Consider the following 20,093-nt stretch of genomic DNA (forward strand, 5'->3'; position numbering starts at 1 on the left):
CCACTATATAGCTCTTACCATCAGAAATGCCTGATGGTCGGAATCTCCTTTCTTCTCATTTGAATCTATTGGTTCTGGTCCAACACGCTGAAGCAGGAGAAAAACAAGCTCGCTCCATCTTCCATGTGATGGAAGGAATGTCTATAGAAGTGACAAGCCTCTGAGAGATTTTGAACAGTGGACTTCACTGCTTTGCAACGTGGTGGACTGTCCTTCTCCTATATGACTCCCAAGGTCCCTTCCATCTCTACACTTCCATGATTCTATGAATGACTATAAGTCTAATAAAAGGAAACTCAATGGAACCACAACCAGTGGTGATACAGATAGGTGAGACTTATTGTAGTGGGAGGACAGTTGCATGACATAATGTATGTTAACATTATGGGGTTATTGGGTTGTTGCTCTTAACTTTATGTTAACTTTATGTTAACATAACTTTATGTTGCATGACATAAAGTTAAGTAATTGTGGTCCCTGCCTGTTTGGAGGAGGCAGTGGTAAATCCACTTCTTAAGAAACCTTCCCTGGATTTGGAAAACCTAACTAACTATGGGCCAGTTGCTAATCTTCCTTTCCTGAGCAAGGTTCTGGAGCGAGTGGTCGCAGACCAGAACAAGGCGCTTTCGGAAGAAACTGCTTTTCTGGATCCATTTCAATAGAGGATTAGGAACAGTTTTGGCACAGAAACTGGTTGCCTTGTATGATGTCCAGATAAGACTGAGACACTGTTAGTGGGTGGTTCCCTAGACCAGATGGGTGGGAGATTGAGAGGTCTGGAGGGTGGCAACTCGAGAACGGGACCTTCTCTGTGGTGGCTCCCCATCTGTGGAATGCTCTCCCCAGGAAAGTTCACCTGGTGCCGTCATTATATACTTTTAGGCGCCAGCCAAAAATGTTCCATTTTAATGGAGCCTTTGGTTGATTTGATTGACATCCTATGCCCTTTAAAAATGGGGGGGGTTGAGGGGGTTATTTGGTTGTTGCTTTTATCTTGTTTATATATTTTGTGGTTTTATATTTTGATTTTGTTCTGTGAACAGCCTTGAGACCTCCTGGTATAAGGCAATATATAAATTCTAAATAAGAATAAGAATAAGAATAAAAGCAAACAATGCATTGAAGTGTAAAATAATAAAAAGACTGTTTTAAGGTTGCCTGCTGTGATTTAATCAAAGGGATACAGAGAAAAACAGAGCTTCTTGGGAATCTGGAAACATTATATTCAGAGATCCATCAACAAATGACAAGTGTAGGTCATTCACACTTTGGTGTCCCACAAATTTGGGTCAAAGTACATTAGGTAGAAGGGGAGAAAAAGGTGCATATCCAAGAGAAAAGGGAGGAAAACAGCAATATGCACTGAGCAGAGAGGTGTAGACCTGAGTGTCAGAGATGCTAAGAGATCCTTGATCCAGTCCATTTGGGCTTGTCTAGAAGGGAAGACCCAGCATTTCTGACACCTGAGCCCATACAATCACCAGCCATTGACCCAACACATGCAATTCAGGGACCATTTCCCCCCTTTCCTCTGGGGATCATGTTCAGATTCAAAAGAGGAATAAGTTAATCCTTCTCTCAGTAAAGGAGCTGTCACCAGGGGGGTGGAGCGCTAGTTGTATTTCAGGCGAGATGCAGTGAACCCTGAATTTATTCACATAAAGTTGATGTCGGCTATTCTACTGAAACCGCCTCTATATATTTTAGACGTTGTAGTAATTCGACCAGGAACAGGAAAAGGAAAAGGAACACGAACAGGAACAGGAATGGGACGTAGCTGGACGGATATACCCATGTTCATAGATGGCATCTTGAACGGCAGCTGTTAATCTGAAAAAAAGGAGAGAAACACTTAGAATCATAGAATCACAGAATTTGATTATGTTTATAGATGACATTGTGGAAAGGCAGTTCTGAAAAAAGAGGGACATTTAGTCCACCCCTAACCCTACCAATGCCTAACTGCCAATGCTGAGGAATTGTGACGATTTGCTACGAGGTAGACGAAAAAGACCAAATGGCAGGTGCCAATTCGCCAAGTGAAAAAAATTCCTACCAGGCCCCTTGACGGTGACCAAAGTCCATAGCAAGGTCAGAGGAGCAACAAAAGGGCGGGCAGGGTGGGAAACCTGATCAGATGTAGAGGCAAGAGAGGGTGGACCTCGGGAGCGCCAGGCATAAATAGCCCGGGCCACGCCTCCCTGACCAGCTGATTGGCTATGCAGGGAGCTGACGCGCCCGAGGATTCCCTCAATCTCCAGCCCCCGCGTTTGTGGGGAGGGTGTGGGCCCGCAACCCCACCTCCTCACCAGTTCGGAAGTGGCTTTTTCAATGATAATAAATCAGGAAATAGAGTGGAATATTAAATATATAAAACAGAAGCAATTAGAGAAAAAGGTAGGTGCCTGCATCACTACAGAGTATTGGTATTAGGTTATCGTCTTGTTCTCTCTCTCTCTCTCTCTCTCTCTCTCTCTCTCTCTCTCTCTTCCTCAGCCACCTATCACAGCTTCCAAGAATTTGGTAAAAACCATTCAGAAACCAGAGGCCGCCGAGAGCAAGTCTCAAAATCCATGGGAAAACCCAAGAGCTGACCTGTCTGAAGGTGTTGACAATGGGATGACATTTTAAAACGAGTAAAACGGAAAGAACACGTAATAGAATATCATCTGGAGAAGATACTAGAATCCTGTTAAGAAGTGGATGGAGAGTAGGAGCCAGATGGGGGAAAGGACATTTTAGAAGAAAACTGGCAATTGTATCCAATATATTATTTCCCTGATGATATTCCTCCAATAAGAGTGTTGGACAAAAGTTCCTTTGGAAGATGGGGAAAGGCTTCCTATTTCACGATACCTGGCTTTACTTATTCTATAGTGGCTGTAATTATGGAGATGAACTTCCAACGGGAAAGCATTTTTAAAAAAATCAAAAATCACACTGTGTGGTTTTTCTGGTGCCTGGTCAAATGTGAGTTCCGATTGAACCTTCTCCCACATTTGAGGCTCATGAAAGGTTTCTCCCCTGTGTGAATCCCCTGGTGCTTCTTGAGGCATGAGCTCTGACTGAAACATTTCCCACACTTGCAGGGCTTCTCTCAGAGTTAAAGGACTACAAGTCCCATCATTCCTGGCCATTGACTGTACCAACACAGTTACAGGGCACAAAATGTGCTAATTCCTTCTAAAGGCTTATTATGCTTATTAGTCAGTCAAGAGACTAGGAATGTTTTATTTGATCAAATTACCACCTACCCAACAAATTGCTAATTAAACCATCAAAGGCCTTCCTCTTTCAATAAGAAGCTTTTGAAGTGGAATGTGTTTTTAAGTATATGTGTTAGAAGCTGCCCAGAGTGGCTGGGGCAATCCAGCCAGATGGGCAGGGCTTAATTCTTATGATTCTTATGATTATGGTTATGATTATCCCAGTCTGCACTACATGGGAACTATATTTTGACTGAGTTATATATGGAACTGTGTTTAATTGTTCTTACCCTTTTCTCATTTTATGGTTGTACCAGTTGTATTTTTATGTAATTGTATATTTTATTGTAATCACCCACCATGGGACCTTATAGCAAACGGCAGGTAAGGATTCAAATCAGATCAAATGAGCAATATTGGTAAAACCACAATGTAAGATTTTTGTTTCTAACAGTAAATGAGGCAGGAAGATTCTTTTAAGTCAGAGGGGAGAGATATTCACAAGCAGCTGATGAACGGAGGGGAAACTAGAGGTGTCATTAAGTGAACAATTAGCCTTTGAATTTATGCTGCTGTGCATTTAACATGGGATACCATTGATTTGGTAATTGGACACTGTGCAAACTAGTTTTCACAAAGGCCATTCTGCACTGAGCCATGCATTTTAGGGATGGAAGAGATGTTCAGTTCAGGCAGAAGTCGCTTTGCAGAGTTTCAAGGTAATCCTGCTTTTCCCACTTCTCTCTCTCTCTCTCTCTCTTCCAATTTTCCAAAAGTTAATCCTTTTGGAATTAACACAGAATTAACACATAATTACCATCCAACACAGAGGTAATGAGGACATGCCTGAACCAAGACACTTGGCAATTTTAGTTCTTCAGGACTGACTCAGTACCTCAAGGCTCCTAAGTGGCTGTAACACCCATCCCTTCTCTATATCAGCATCTATTTCAGAATCATTTATTTCTCTTTTATCCTATGTTATTTTGTAAAGGTTGCATGAAAGCTTCCATCCACAATAGGGTCATTTTCCCCAAATGAAAAATACAGAAGTATACATGGTCACAACATTGAGATTGCTGGCAATGAAACTGATTTAATATTTTGTCAGCATGTTTCATATGCAAGCCTCCTGCAGAAACACTGGTGGACACGGAAATTGCTCCCCCAAGGTATAGCTCCACTGATTCTTTGTGATCAGTTCCAGTCTGGCTGGCAGATAGCGGTCCTGAACTCTCTGCAGAAATTGGGCCTTGCTCCTCAAGCCATCTTAAATTTGGGATTGGATCAAGCAGGCAAATAATTATGGACATAGAGAGACAACAGGACTGCTTGAGGTCCCCTGTTTACATAATTGCAGAACACGAGAGATATTGCTGTCCTGGCAGCACACCTCCCTTTCCTCATATCCAGAAATGCAAGAAGGGCTTTCAGATTGCTGGTAATGAAACTGATTACATATTTTGGAGGCTTTGTATTTATGCAGGCCTCCTGGAGAAATGCTGAGTTGTTGCAACAGAATTCTGCCTTTTAAAGAAATGGGAGAGAAAAGCAAGCTCCTCGCCTTGTCACTTCAGTGGACTTCTCCTGTGCCTGCCCAGCACTGGGGTCAGAATCCAGCTGCCCCCTAGACTCTTCCTTCCCCAGACAACACAGGGGAGGGGAGAAGCATGATCTAGCAAATAGGATGAAGGAGAGGACTGGACAAAGTGGAAAATCTCACAACACAAGCACTCAAGCAAGGGTTTCTCTTTGCACACAGAGAGAGATGAAGACACAACCACCTTTGCAGCAGGCAGGGTTGGTCTGGAGAGACGGGGTGATTCCTCCCCTCTGCAGAGAATGTTGCAAATAACCAGACACTACATGACCAAAAAGGCATCCTTTCCCTCCTTTTCTGGGTGGAGGTTTTGCCAAGTTAGAATCTGAAATACCTGGAGGGCTGCAGACTGGGGATATCTGAATTAAGCAAAGCTATAGACAAAGAGTTGATGGGGTCTTTTGGTTCTGCATGTTTATTACAATGAGAGTAAAAGAGACCAGGAGACCAATAGTTGCAGGGCAACTTCCAAAACCTCCACCCAGAAATGCCAATTATTTGAAGATGAAAGAAATTGTAGTGCCAAGAACCCGAAGGCGTCCTGAGTAATTATTGAGAGGATTAATAATAGTAGGACAATTTGTTGGGTCTAATCCAAATAGAACAGAGGGAGACTTCCTTATGCATGAAGCTTCCATGGGCTTTCAAGCTAATCTTGCTTCTTTCTCTCTATCTCTCTCCTTCTCTTTCTGTGTCTCTGTGATTTTGGACTCAGCACACTAATAGATATGCTCAGACACAAGAGCCTTGGTCACGTGGGATGGCCTGCCTGCAGATGAACAGAGGTATTTAATTCACATTTTCAGGAGTGAGATGTGTTGATCAAGGAGATGAATAAATTCATTTTCTCTCAATTTTGGAATACCTGTGGGTTTTTAAAAAAACAATTACAGCTAATCATATTTTGGTTGTGTATACAGTAAGTTGAGTAGGTGCTAAAGGATCAAATAAAACATTCCTAATCTCTTGAGTGACTAATAAGCATAATAAGCCTTTACAAGGAATTAACACATTTTATGCCCTGGAGCTGTGGAAATGTGTGGTCTTGATTTTCATCTCAAATACCATATTTCATTTCAAATTTCCTGGGATTTCTCTAGCACAGATTTATAATCCTAATGCCTATCATGAGAAATTTGTATGCCATGAAATTAAATCATCTGGATTTGAAGTGGGCCAAAGAGAGGAATATCTCAGCAGCTGAGCAAAGTAGTTTTTCAAAAAGGCCATTCTGCAACATGTCCTGCATTCTCAGGGATGGGGAAGAGGTTCAGTTCAGGCAAGAGGAGGAAGGGAACAAAAGCAGAATAAACTAATTCTGTGTGCGATTGGCTCTGGTCTCATGCCCCTAATTACATTTTATAAATGTTGGAGGGTGTGGTATTCTATCCACTAAGACACAGACAGGGATGAAACCTCAATTCACTGCAATCTCAAACAGGGAAAATTCTTATTCCCCAAAAGGAGGCAAGAAAGCCCACCAAATTACATAACATCCCCACATGCTCCTATGTATCCATAGTAGCAAACTTAGAGCCATGTGCCAATTTATGTCCCCTCCAGATCTTCCATGGCAATTAAGCATAATAAGCTTCTACAAAGAATTATCACATTTTATGCCCCAGAGGTGTGAGAAGTTGTGGTGCCAATTTTCATCTCAAATACAAATTTCAGTCTAAATTTCCTTGGATTTCTGTAGTAAAGGTTTGTAATCCTACTGCCTATCATGAGAAATTTGCATGCTATGAAATTAAATCATCTGCTATTGAAGTGGGCCAAAGAGAATAATACCTCAGGAACTGAGCAAACTCATTTTCAAAATGGTCATTCTGCAAAATGCCGGCATTTTTAGGAATGGGGGAGATGTTCAATTCAGGAAGAAGGAGGATGGGGACAAAACTAGAAAAAGAGCTGCCTCATTTCGTGGCTTCATGAGTATGTCAGCAGTCTCATTTTGTTTCTAGAGTATGAGTGGAGGATTTTTTTCTTTTAAATACAATTTCAAAGTGAACAGAGGCAGACTTCCTTGTGCGTGAATCTTCCATGGGTTTTCAAGGTAATCCCGCTTCCTCACATTTCCTTTTCTCTGCCTCTCTCTCTGAGATTTTGGAGTGAGAATACTAATAGTTCTACCCAGATATAAGAGGTTTGGTCACAAGTGATGTATTCTGCCTGCAGATGAGCAAAGGTGATTAATTCACATTTTCATGATTATGAAGTTATTGTTCTTTATATAGGCCATGGGTTGTTGTCTGCTTTCCAAAGACGAGAAATGCTTATGGTATATAGTATGGAGTTTATTCCCCCACAGTCTCTGCATTGGTGGTGTCCAATTCCCAGTTCCATTATGCGGCTTTAATCCTACTTTGTGTAGGTTTATGAATGTCTTCATGGAATGGAACATGAAAAAAGAAAACATGTACAGTGGTACCTCGGGTTACATGCGCTTAAGGTTACATACACTTCAGGTTACAGACCTCCCACACAAACTGGCTCACACGAGGCAGAGAGTATTGGTCCAGGACATGTCAGAATGGTAAATGGTAATCCATAAAAAACCATATCATTAAAAATCCCATTACAGTATAGTGCAGCAGTCCAGCATTGTAGGCCTCTTGGTGGTGTCACCAATGGGTTTGTCTCCCTTGCGACCTCATTAGATGATCTTCCTCCAGGCAGCTGCCTGCTTTTGGAACATGTGCCCCTCTGAAGTGTGTCTATCATCCTTATGACTATCTTTGAGAAAAGATCTAAAAGCATTCTTCTTTACCCTTGTCTATTCCTGCAAACCCTGAAATTATTACATTTTCATGGTTTCCTTTTATGTTTCTAGGAGTTGAAGGTTGTCCAGACACCTCAGAATAAACTTTGGGGGGTTTGAGAGCACAGGAAACTCAAAGAAATGTAAGATATTAATACTATTATATATTTGTGTCCTTCTCTTTCTCGTACACAAACCCTTTCTCTTGACGGAACCATTTTATGTTGTGTTTACCATACGTTGTTGATTGTTAAAATTTAATACTATAAAAATATTAAATAAATATCTGGCCATTGATGAATGTATTGCCAAAAATGTTGTTTTTGTTTCAGACCTTGCAGATTGTGGACAAAATGGATTGTTTCAAGAGGTGGCAGAGGGATATTTCTAAGTTTGTCTGGCAGGACAAAAAGCCCAGAATAAAATTTAAAATACTAACTGATGCTAAAGAAAGAGGGGGGTTTGCCCTGCCAGACTTGAAATTATATTATGAATCAGCAGCCTTCTGCTGGCTGAAAGATTGGCTACTTTTAGAGAACACTGACACTCTGGACTTGGAAGGGTTTAACAATGTGTTTGGGTGGCATTCATATCTGTGGTACGACAAGGTTAAAGCTCATAAAGTATTTAAGAACCATATTGTCAGGAAAGCAGTGTTTAATGTCTGGACAAGATACAAGGATTTATTAGAAAATAAGACCCCAAGGTGGCTATCACCAATGGAAGCTAAGGCTCAGAAAAGACTCAATATGGAGGCCAAGTGGCCAAAATATTGGGAGATAATAGAAAAAGACGGAGACGCATGGAGATTGCAGAGTTTTGAGAAACTGAAAGACAAAGTGCGAGATTGGTTACATTATCGTCAAATTAGAGAGGTTTTTAATGTGGACAAAAAAACAGGCTTCCAGGTGGAAAAATCGAAATTAGAAACAGAATTGTTAGAACCTAAAACTAAGGTACTTTCAAGAATGTATAACTTGCTGTTAAAATGGAATACTCAGGATGAAACGGTCAAATCAGCTATGATAAAATGGGCGCAAGACATTGGCTATAATATTATGTTTGCTGACTGGGAATGGTTATGGACCACCGGTGTGAAATTCATGGCATGTAATGCCTTAAAAGAAAATATTATGAAAATGATATACAGGTGGTACATGACCCCAGTCAAGCTTGCAAAGATATACCATTTGCCAGATAATAAATGTTGGAAATGTAAAGAAACTGAGGGAACATTCTTTCACCTTTGGTGGACGTGCCCAAGGGTCAAGGCTTTCTGGGAAATGATCTATAATGAACTGAAAAAGGTATCTAAATATACCTTCCCTAAGAAACCAGAGGCCTTCCTTTTGGGCATTGCTGGCCAATTGGTGCCAAAGAAGGATAGAACTTTCTTTATGTATGCAGCAACAGCAGCAAGAATACTCATCGCAAAACATTGGAAGACACAAGATTTGCCCACCCTGGAAGAATGGCAGATGCAACTGATAGACTACATGGAACTGGCGGAGATGACTGGCAGAATTCGAGACCTGGGAGAAGAGCTAGTGGAGGAGGACTGGAAGAAATTTAAAGACTATTTGCAAAAGCATTGTAAACTGTATGAATGTTAGAATGATGCGGGATATAAAGATAATATGGTATTAGTGATATAGTTAAAGTTATGCAAAAATGATATACAGAACAAAGGTGAAGTCAGAACAATATTATGTCAAACTTAAACAATATGAAAAAGTGGAGGGAAGAATAGAGGCATAATAATTGAAGTGTAAAATATGAATTAAGATCTGAAAAAAGGTGAGGTATTGCTGAACATGATTTTGCAAAAGGGAACACAGAAAAGGGAGATGTGAGGGAGTCCAGAAAGAGGACTATGAAAATATTATCCAAGAAAATGGCTTTTTTCTGTTTTATGTTTTTGTTTCTTTTTTGTCTTTTATGATGGGCTTTTTATTGTGTTTTGTTGTTGTTTGTATGGTGTTTTTTTCTTTTTCACTATGTGTTGTGAAACTTGCTTTATTTTTGAAACTTTAATAAATATCATTTTTTTAAAAAAATAAATACGCCACTGTGCTGGTCCCTTATTTTCAAATCTGTAAGTTGACAGCTATGACCAACACCAGGAGAAACCATGGGAGCTGGAGACAAGAGAAGCCCCAACCTGCTATTGGAGAAAAAACTTCTATGTGGAGCCCTTTTATACAGTTTTGTTCATTTAATTAGGCCCAAAGAGGTAATTATTATATGCAATCTGGTTGCACTTTCTGGATATTTGAACTTTCTGGACCCTAAGCCCTATAGGATTCCTATCAAATACATCTCAAGAAGATTCCTTTCAGTTGTCATCAGGCCACCTCATTTAATTGCTGTGTGGTGTGGTTTCTACCCCAGTTGATTAGTGTTTTGGAGGCTTAATGGGAGGGAGGCAATAAGCCAATGTTGGCCACAGCAGAGTGCCTGGTGGCTGCCAAGATGAGCAGTTGTCCATTGCAGTTTTCTATACTGTTTGTACTTCTTTGGCACCTCCTGAATGGTGTTTGCACCACTTCCTCTTGGTGGAAGAAGGATGGCTTAGTTAAGGAGAAGGGGACGACAGAGGACGAGATGGTTGGACAGTGTTCTCAAAGCTACCAGCATGAGTTTGACCAAACTGCGGGAGGCAGTGGAAGACAGGAGTGCCTGGCATGCTCTGGTCCATGGGGTCATGAAGAGTCGGATGTGACTAAATGACTAAACAACAACAATAAAAAAAAATGTTGGGCAGCCTCAGCACAAGTGCTAATATGTCCCCCTATGACTGCAACCCCAGCCACGCATTGATGCTCTTCCAGAATTAATCTGGGACAGTAGCATAGGTTTCTATTCCTCCTATGTCCCAGCTGTGGAATGCCCTTTGGAAGCAGACCCCCAAGCAGGATTGAATCCTCCACTCTCAAGCAGTAAAGTGGAGGATTCAGCTGTTCCTTTGCAAGGGCACTGCTGCTCATAATGCATTGTAGGGGAAGTTGCAGGGTGAAAGTGTAGGCAATATTGAGCTAGATGGACCAATGGCTGACGTTGCTTAAGGAAGCTCCCTTTGAGACGGATGTCCACTGAATTCAATTTGGAGGGCTTTGTTTAAAGCAAACATATGTAGGGATTATAAGGGAAGTTTAAAATGGCTTTTTAAAACAGATAAACCCATCCCAGCGTGGGAAGATGGGGTTTACACAAATCTCAAGAACTGAGTGGAAGGGGGATTGCAGCATAGTACCCCTGCTCTCGCTTGAACAAGAGGCACCAACCATGTATACACACTGTAGAAACATGGAGCAGAATAGCGCTGAGCTGGCACATACCAGACACTCCAACCTTTCAAATGATTCATCAATGATTGAGGTTCAGAACCAATAAGGATGAAAGCAACAATATTTAGCGCTAATTAAAAAGAACATTGAATCTCATAAAATAAGGTAGAAATTTTATTGTCATAGGAACACCAACTATTAAAGGAACAGCAGCTCAAAGAGGAACAGAGTGAACTTCCAAAATGAGCTGCTGCCTCCATCTCAAGCCTAACCACAACGGCAAATGAAAGAGAACCTCTTTGAATATAGAACATGTAATCCCCACAGAGAAGGGTGGGTGAACACTTATATGAATGTCTAGCCATTCTTGCCAAGAGAAAACATAGCAATTTGGATTCTTCGGGACTGACTCAGTACCTCAAAGCTCCTAAGTGGAGTTTAGAGGAGGCTGGTGTTATGGAGCCTGGATGAGCCAATAGTCTCCCATGCTCTCCAATCAGCCCTGCAGTTTGAGAGGTTTGCATGGACTAAGCCTTCCTCCTCCAAGATCCAGCGGCGCCATGCAATGTGGTCAATTATGTGGGGCATAGCTTACCTCAGGCATCCCCAAACGTGGCCCTCCAAATGTTCGGGACTACAAATCACATCATCCCTAGCTAACAGGAATTGTTTTTCCCCTTCCCAGCCTCAATTAGCCTAAAATGTGGGACATTTTATGGTGAAATTTATCTTTGAAGAGTAAAATACCCCACCACAAAAAAGAGTTATGTTTCTCAGGGATATGGATTTAAGTTGGGTGTTGGTGCTGGAGTGAGGGACAAGAATTAAAGAAACCCACAAAGAACAGGTGCTATGCTGAAGCTAAGTTTAATGCATAAGAGGAAGTCAGAGAACATTTTCATTCCAGAAACCAAGGAAGAATTGCCTTCCAGGCATTGCAGTAAGGTAATTCAAACATTTTTGACCAAACTGCGGGAGGCAGTGGAAGACAGGAGTGCCTGGCGTGCTCTGGTCCATGGGGTCACGAAGAGTCGGACATGACTAAACTACAAAACAAAACAAAAAATCAAACATTGATCTTGATGACACTGATAATACATACACATTCAGAATTGTATTATGTTTCTATGGCATTCAAACACAATACAAGTTGGATGCATTCAAACATTTGCCCCTCAACTGGAGATACATTTCACAGCAAAAGCAAAGAAGAAGAAGAAGAAGAAGAAGAAGAAGAAGAAGAAGAAGAAGAAGAAGAAGAAGAAGAAGAAGACAGGGTGTCTCAGGATGAAGTCCATGTCCAGCAATTAATCAGGGAAGGTAGGACACCTGAAGGCAGTTTTTGACTACAAGGGAGGGACTTGCGGTCCTAGAATCGTATAAAAGGACTTGCTGCCCTTGATTCTAACAAGAGCTCCACTCACCTTCACTTGAGTACTTCTCTTGAGACCTTGGTAAGTGAGAGAACTCCATGCTTTTGCTGCCTCTTCCTTGCTGCTATGAAGGAAGACTCCTTTCGTATGGAGTCAGAGCAATCCTCCATCTAGTTCAGGCCTGTCTACAGGAGGGATGGGGAATATCGATGGTCCTCCCAGAGTTGCTGGACTACAACTCCCATCCTTCCTGGCCATTGCCTGTGCCAGCTGGGTCTGATGGGTGTTGGAGTCCAGCAACACCTGGAGGTTCACAGATACCCCACCCTATACCTGGTCCACACGGACTGGTGCTGAGGGCTCTCCTGAGTTTCAGCAGGGCCCCTTTCCTGCCTTACCTTGAGATGCCAGGCACTTCTTTCTCCAAAGTGTATTTGGCAGGGCTCCTAGAACATGTTGCAAAAAATCAGAAATGAAAACAAAATGAAACATGAAGAGGGTAGCTTCTTGGTGCAAGTTTAGCTTTGCATCTGAAATAGCACAGCATAAAAGGGAAAGGGGGTGAGGAAGGAAGAGGTGATTATGAGGCCATAGACCTTCCATATCTGCTTTCTGTTGCTGGAGAAAGTGTGGGGAACCTGTGGCTGCAATGGGGTTGTTGCATTCCAAGTGGCATCAAGCTCAGCAATTTGGCCAAGGGCCAGGGAGTTGAAGCAAAAAGTTAATATTACAAGAAACTGGATTTTTGGAGTATTATGAGATTCCAACCAAACATGAAGATGAACAGTAGCATGGAATATGCCACCACTGAAGGAATTGGCCTATCAATAGTCAGATATTTATTTAATATTTTTATAGTATTAAATCTTAACAATCAACAACATAGGTAAACACAACATAAAATGGTCCCGTCAAGAGAAAGGGTTTGTGTATGAGAAAGGGAAGAACGCTAATTAATATCTTACATTTCTTTGAGTTTTCCTGTGCTCTCAAACCCTTCATAGTTTATTCTGAGGGGTCTGGACAACTCCTTGAATCCTAAAAGAAAAGCATGAAAATGTAATAATTTCAGGGTTCGCATGAACAGACAAGGGTAAACAAGAATGCTTTTAGATCTTTTCTCAAAGTTAATCATAAGGATGATAGACACACTTCAGTGTGGAATGTGTTCCAAAAGGGGGGAGCTGCCTGGAGGAAGACCATCTCATGAGGTCACAACAGAGACAAAGCCGTTGGTGACACCACCAAGAGCCCTCCATTGCTGGACTGCTGCACCCTTGCTGGATTGGGTATTTTTGAATGATAGGGTTGGATTGCAGATTGTGTTATAATCTCCTTTTCTTCCTCTCCTTCTTCACTGGCGGAGGTAGGGCTTGTTGTTATGGTTGTTGTTTTGTTATGAATTGGATGTGTGAATCATGAATAAATTGGATGAATGTTTGCTTATCATCTTTTCAGATCCAGGACCCATTACTCCAAAATGTATCCTAGCTTTGGCGCTGCCTACAATGCTTTTGTGCTAATGGGGATCTATGGGGGCGATGGAGTCTATGGGGGTTCAAGTGGTGGTGGAGTGCCATCAAGTAGCCTCGACATAAATCCTGCTGCCAATGTTGATCACATCACTCAGGTATCTGCATCAGAAATAATCATCCAGCAACCTCTAGTTTCTGTGGCTCTCCCAGGACCAATACTCTCTGCCACGTGTTAGCCAGTTCGTGTGGGAGGATATACTGGCTGTGGGAGCACATCCTCCTTTGGAACTGGCCTGGGATATGGCTGCTCTGGATGCTATTCATGCTATTAAAGGGAGCACACAGAACGGCAGGATGCCCTCACCGGCAACTGATGAACTCGGCATGGCTTCACGACTGATTATCTCATGGGCCTAGGTGCCAGAAATGCCAAGCATCCCCAGTTAAACCACCAAGTTTGCAGGATTCCCAGATGTTTGGCTCATCCATGTTTGCCTTCCAAATGTGCAGCTGCTTCCTAGGATGTGTTGATCCCAACTTCTATCCACTATGCATTTCCTCCTCCTCCTCCCCCCTCCTCCTCCTCCTCCTCCTCCCCCCCCTCCTCCTCCTCCTCCTCCTCCTCCTCTTCTTCTTCTTCTTACCTTATTGCAATGTCTTGAAGAGAATTCTTCTTTTGTTCCTGGAATGAAAATCACTGCCTTCCTCTTATGTATTAAACTTAGCTTCAGCAAAGCACCTGTTCTCTGTGAGTTCCTTTCATGCCTGCCCCTAACTCCAGCAATGACAACAACTTTGATCCATATCCCTGAGAAAACATAACCCCCTTTTTGTAAGCCTTTTATTTTACTCCCCCCCCCAAAAAAAAAATGCATCATAAAATGTGGGAAATTGGGAAGAAGCAACACCATTACAAATAGATCAGCGTTGTGTGGGAATTTTGTGGGCATGTTGCAAACTTGAATAAAATATTTTTGGGGGAGGTAGGCTCTGCCCCACATAATTGATCACATAACACGGTGCACACACACTAATTGAATGGAAATGTCCATCAGCTTTGGGGTGGCAGCCCCCACAAATATTTTATTATGGGGAGAAGACAAAGGTGAAGAAAAGCAACAATCATGAGCTGATTGAGTTTGGAGGAAAATAAATACCTTTCAAAATACCTCAGAGTTGGGTGGGAAGTTTGTAGGGAGAAATGGCCCCACCCCCATAAGGGTCACGCAAATGACAACAGTGAGAGAACAAGCCTGTGTCCCCCCCCCCATATATATACAGTGGTACCTCAGGTTATGTACGTAATTCGTTCCGGAGGTCCGTTCTTAACCTGAAACTGTTCTTAACCTGAAGCACCACTTTACCTAATGGGGCCTCCTGCTGCCACTGCACCACCGGAGCACGATTTCTGTTCTCATCCTGAAGCAAAGTTCTTAACCCGAGGTAATATTTTTGGGTTAGCGGAGTCTGTAACCTGAAGCGTATGTAACCTGAAGCATATGTAACCTGAGGTACCACTGTACATGTTTTCTTTTTTCATGTCCCATTCCATGAAGACATTCATAAACCTACACAAAGTAGGATTAAAGCAGCATAATGGAACTGGGAATTGGACAGCACCAATGCAGAGACTGTGGGGAAATAAACTCCATACTAAATACCATAAGCATTTCTCTTCTTTGGAAAGCAGACAACAGCCCATGGCCTATTTAAAGAACAATAACTTCATAATCGGGGGGGGGGGGGGGATTAGCTCTAGCTGGGGGAAAAGAAACAGGTATTCCAAAATTGAGACAAAGTGGATTTATTCATCTCCTTGATCAACATACCGGTGAATTAATCACCTCTGCTCATCTGCAGGCAGAATACATCACTTGTGACCAAGCCTCTTATATCTGGGTAGATCTATTAGTATTCTCGCTCCAAAATATCAGAGAGAGAGGCAGAGAAAAGGAAATGGGAGGAAGCGGGATTACCTTGAAAACCCATGGAAGATTCACGCACAAGGAAGTCTGCCTCTGTTCACTTTGAAATTCTCCCATCCCTAAAAATGGAGGCATTTTGCAGAATGGCCATTTTGAAAAACTACTTTGCTCAGTTCCTGAGGTATTATTCTCTTTGGCCCACTTCAATAACAGATTATTTAATTTCATAGCATACAAATTTCTCATGATAGGCAGTAGGATTATAAATCTGTACTAGAGAAATCCCAGGAAATTTGAATTGAAATATGCTATTTGAGATGAAAATCAACACCACACATTTCCACAGCTCCAGGATATAAAATGTGTTAATTCCTTGTAAAGGCTTATTATGTTTATTAGTCACTCAAGAGATTAGGAATGTTTTATTTGATCCTTTAGCACCTACTCAACTTACTGTATACACAACCAAAATATGGTTAGCTGTAATTATTTAAAAAAAACCCACAGGTATTCCAAAATAGAGAAAAAATGAATTTATTCATCTCCTTGATCAACACATCTCACTCCTGAAAATGTGAATTAAACACCTCTGTTCATCTGCAGGCAGGCCATCCCTCGTGACCAAGGCTCTTATGTCTGAGCATATCTATTAGTGTGCTGAGTCCAAAATCACAGAGACACAGAAAGGGAATGAGAGAGAGAGAAGCAAGATTAGCTTGAAAGCCCATGGAAGCTTCATGCATAAGGAAGTCTCCCTCTGTTCTATTTGGATTAGACCTAACAAATTGTCCTACTATTATTAATCCTCTCAATAATTACTCATGATGTCTTCAGGTTCTTGAAACTACAATTTCTTTCATCCCCAAATAATTGGCTCTTTGTGTGTAAAGAGAAACCCTTGCTTGAGTACTTGTCTTGTGGGGTTTTCCCCTTTGTCTAGTCATCTCCTTCACCCTATTTGCTAGATCATGCTTCTCCCCTCCCCTGTGTTGTCTGGGGGAAGGAAGAGTCTAGGGGGCAGCTGGCTTCTGACCCCAGTGCCGGGCAGGCACAGGAGAAGTCCACAGAAGTGACAAGGCGAGGAGCTTGCTTTTCTCTCCCATTTCTTAAAAAGGCAGAATTCTGTTGCAACAACTCAGCATTTCTCCAGGAGGCCTGCATAAATAAAAAGCCTCCAAAATATGTAATCAGTTTCATTACCAGCAATCAGAAAGCCCTTCTTGCATTTCTGGATATGAGGAAATGCAGATATACTGCTGGGACAGCAATCTCTCTCGTGTTCTACAATTATGTAATCAGGGGACCTCAAGCAGTCCTGTTGTCTCTCTATGTCCATAATTATTTGCCTGACCACGGATCTTGCTGGATACAATCCCAAATTTAAGATGGCTTCAGGAGCAAGGCCCAATTTCTGCAGAGAGTTCAGGACCACTATCTGCCAGCGACACAGGAAGTGATCACAAAGAATCAGTGGAGCTATACCTTTGGGGATCAATTTCCGTGTCCACCAGTGTTTCTCCAGGAGGCCTGCATAAATGAAAAGCCTCCAAAATATGTAATCAGTTTCATTACCAGCAATCAGAAAGCCCTTCTTGCATTTCTGGATATGAGGAAATGCAGATATGCTGCCGGGACAGCAATCTCTCTCGTGTTCTACAATTATGTAATCAGGGGACCTCAAGCAGTCCTGTTGTCTCTCTATGTCCATAATCATTTGCCTGACCACGGATCTTGCTTGATCCAATCCCAAATTTAAGATGGCTTCAGGAGCAAGGCCCAATTTCTGCAGAGAGTTCAGGACAGCTATCTGCCAGCCAGACTGGAACTGATCACAAAGAATCAATGGAGCTATATCTTGGGGGAGCAATTTCAGTGTCAACCAGCATTTCTCCAGGAGGCTTGCATATGAAAAATGCTGACAAAATATTAAATCAGTTTCGTTGCCAGCAATCTCAATGTTGTGACCGTATATACGCCTGTATTTTTCATTTGGGGGAAATGACCCTATTGTGCATGGAAGCTTTCATGCCACCTTTACAAAATAACATAGGATAAAAGAGAAATACATGATTATGAAATAGATGCTGATATAGGGAAGGGATGGGTGTTACAGCCACTTAGGAGCTTTGAGGTACTGAGTCATTCCTGAAGAACCAAAATTGCCAACTATATGCTGGCCAAAATGATTACACATTCGTATTATCTGTGGGGATTTCGTGTGCTATATTGAAAAAGGCTTGTTTTTCATTTGCAGTTGTGCTTCAGCTTGAGATGGAGGCAGCAGCTCATTTTGGAAATTCACTCTGTTCCTGCTAATTGGTTTGTGATGTTGCTCTTTCATGCTTGGTGTATTCTTGCTTTCATCAGCACTGGTTCTGGATTGCAGTAATTGATGCATCATTTCAGATTTTGGCATGTTTGGTGAATGCCATCTCAGCTCTATTCTGATCCATGTTTGTATATTGTGCAAACATGATTGGTGTCTCTCCTTCAGGCGAGAGCAGGGGCACAGCCACTAGTTGTTACTGGGGGAAAGAAGCAATGGGTTTATCCTACTCCCGTCTCTCTCTGTGTTGTAGTGGTTAAGAGCGGTAGACTCGTAATCTGGTGAACCAGGTTCGATTCCCAGCTCCTCCACATGCAGCTGCTGGGTGACCTTCTGCTAGTCAAACTTCTCTAAAGTCTCTCAGGCCAACTCACCTCACAGAGTGTTTGTTGTGGAGGAGGAAGGGAAAGGAGAATGTTAGCCGCTTTGAGACTCCTTCGAGTAGTGATAAAGCGGGATATCAAATCCAAACTCCTCCTCCTCCTCCTCTTCTTCTTCTTCTTCTCTCTTTTGGATGTGAGGATGGGTACAGAGATTGACTGAAAGTCTTCTCTTGCAATTTTGGATGAAAGGATGGACAAAGAATTTCAGTTTCAGGTTCTCATTTTCTCATTCGCAAGCTCCTTTTGCCATATTTCTATGCTGTAAGTCATTCAGTGTTCTGTTATTATTTTTTGTAGGTATTTGACATCCACACCCCGCCACGCACAATGAAGCGTCATGAAGGTGAAAAGGATATATTTATTAATAAAACCAATGAAAGTTCTGCAGACCACAATGATCAAATTCAGAAATTACAAGGAGGGGGGAAAGGGGAGGATAATACTGAGCTAGAAGGACAAACGGACAGACTACACAAGAAAGCTCCCTTTGAGGCTGATGCCTCCTGAATTTAATTTAGAGGGCTTTGTTTAAAGCAAACATATGTAGGGAAACTTAAAACGGCTTCTAAAAGAAACAGATAAAGCTGCTCCAGACTGGAAAGATGGGGATTACACATAACATCTACATGCAGCTGCTGGGAGAGATCACCAGGGGGTTTGGGCTGTGTGTTCATCAATATGCGGATGATACCCAGCTCTAGCTCTCTTTTAAATCAGAACCAGTAAAGGCAGTGAAGGTCCTGTGTAAGTGTCAGGAGCCGGTTGGAGGATGGATGGCTGCAAATGGATTGAGGTTGAATCCTGACAAGACAGAAATACTGTTCTTGGGGGGACAGGGGGCGGGCTGGTGTGGAGGACTCCCTGGTCCTGAATGGGGTAACTGTGCCCCTGAACGACCAGGTGCGCAGCCTGGGAGTCATTTTGGACTCACAGCTGTCCATGGAGGCGCTGGTTAATTCTGTGGTAGGGCAGATGTTTACCAGCTCCATCTAGTATGCAGGCTGAGAACCTACCTGCCTGCAGAGTGTCCTGCCAGAGTGGTGCATGCTCTAGTTATCTCCCACTTCAACTACTGCAATGCACTCTACGTGGGGCTACCTTTGAAGGTGACTCAGAAACTGCAATTAATCCAGAATGCAACAGCTGGACTGGTGACTGGGAGCGGCTGCCGAGACCATATAACACCAGTCCTGAAAGATTTTCATTGGCTCCCAGTATGTTTCCAAGCACAATTCAAAGTGTTGGTGCTGACCTTTAAAGCCCTAAATGGCCTCGGTCCTGTATACCTGAAGGAGTGTCTCCACCCCCACCATCCAGCCCAGACACTGAGCTCCAGCACCGAGGGCCTTCTGGTGGTTCCCTCGCTATGAGAAGAGAGGTTACAGGGAACCAGGCAGAGGGCTTTCTCAGTAGTGGCACCCGCCCTGTGAAACGCCCTCCGAGCAGATGTCAAGGCAATAAAAAACTATTTTACTTTTAAATGGCAACTGAAGGCGGCCCTGTTTATGGAAGTTTTTAATGTCTGATTCTGTATTGTTTTTAATATTCGGTTGGAAGCCACCCAGAGTAAATTCAATTTCAAAGACTTTTTTTAAAGGGAAGTTTAAAAGGTCTTCTATGAACCAGATGGAACCACCCATGCCTGGGAAGATGGGCTTTGCACCAATCTCTAGAATTGAGTGGACTGGGGGCTTGTAACCTTGACAGGCACACATTCTTTATGAAGCAGGGGGCAACAGCAATTGTAAAAAGTATCA

The 20,093-nt window shown here is 42.4% G+C and overlaps 1 long non-coding RNA gene across 1 annotated transcript in view; it reads left to right on the forward strand.

Annotated features, from left to right (window-relative positions):
• Positions 1-2,158: 2,158 nt before the first annotated feature.
• Positions 2,159-20,093, forward strand: part of LOC114587214 (uncharacterized) — a 102,977-nt gene continuing 85,042 nt past the window's right edge. Inside the window, exon 1 of the long non-coding RNA XR_013390999.1 lies at positions 2,159-2,605. This is a non-coding gene — a long non-coding RNA (uncharacterized LOC114587214). The remainder of the gene's footprint in view (positions 2,606-20,093) is intronic.

Source organism: Podarcis muralis, chromosome 16, assembly GCF_964188315.1.
Source record: "Podarcis muralis chromosome 16, rPodMur119.hap1.1, whole genome shotgun sequence".
In the NCBI taxonomy this organism is placed as follows: domain Eukaryota; kingdom Metazoa; phylum Chordata; class Lepidosauria; order Squamata; family Lacertidae; genus Podarcis; species Podarcis muralis.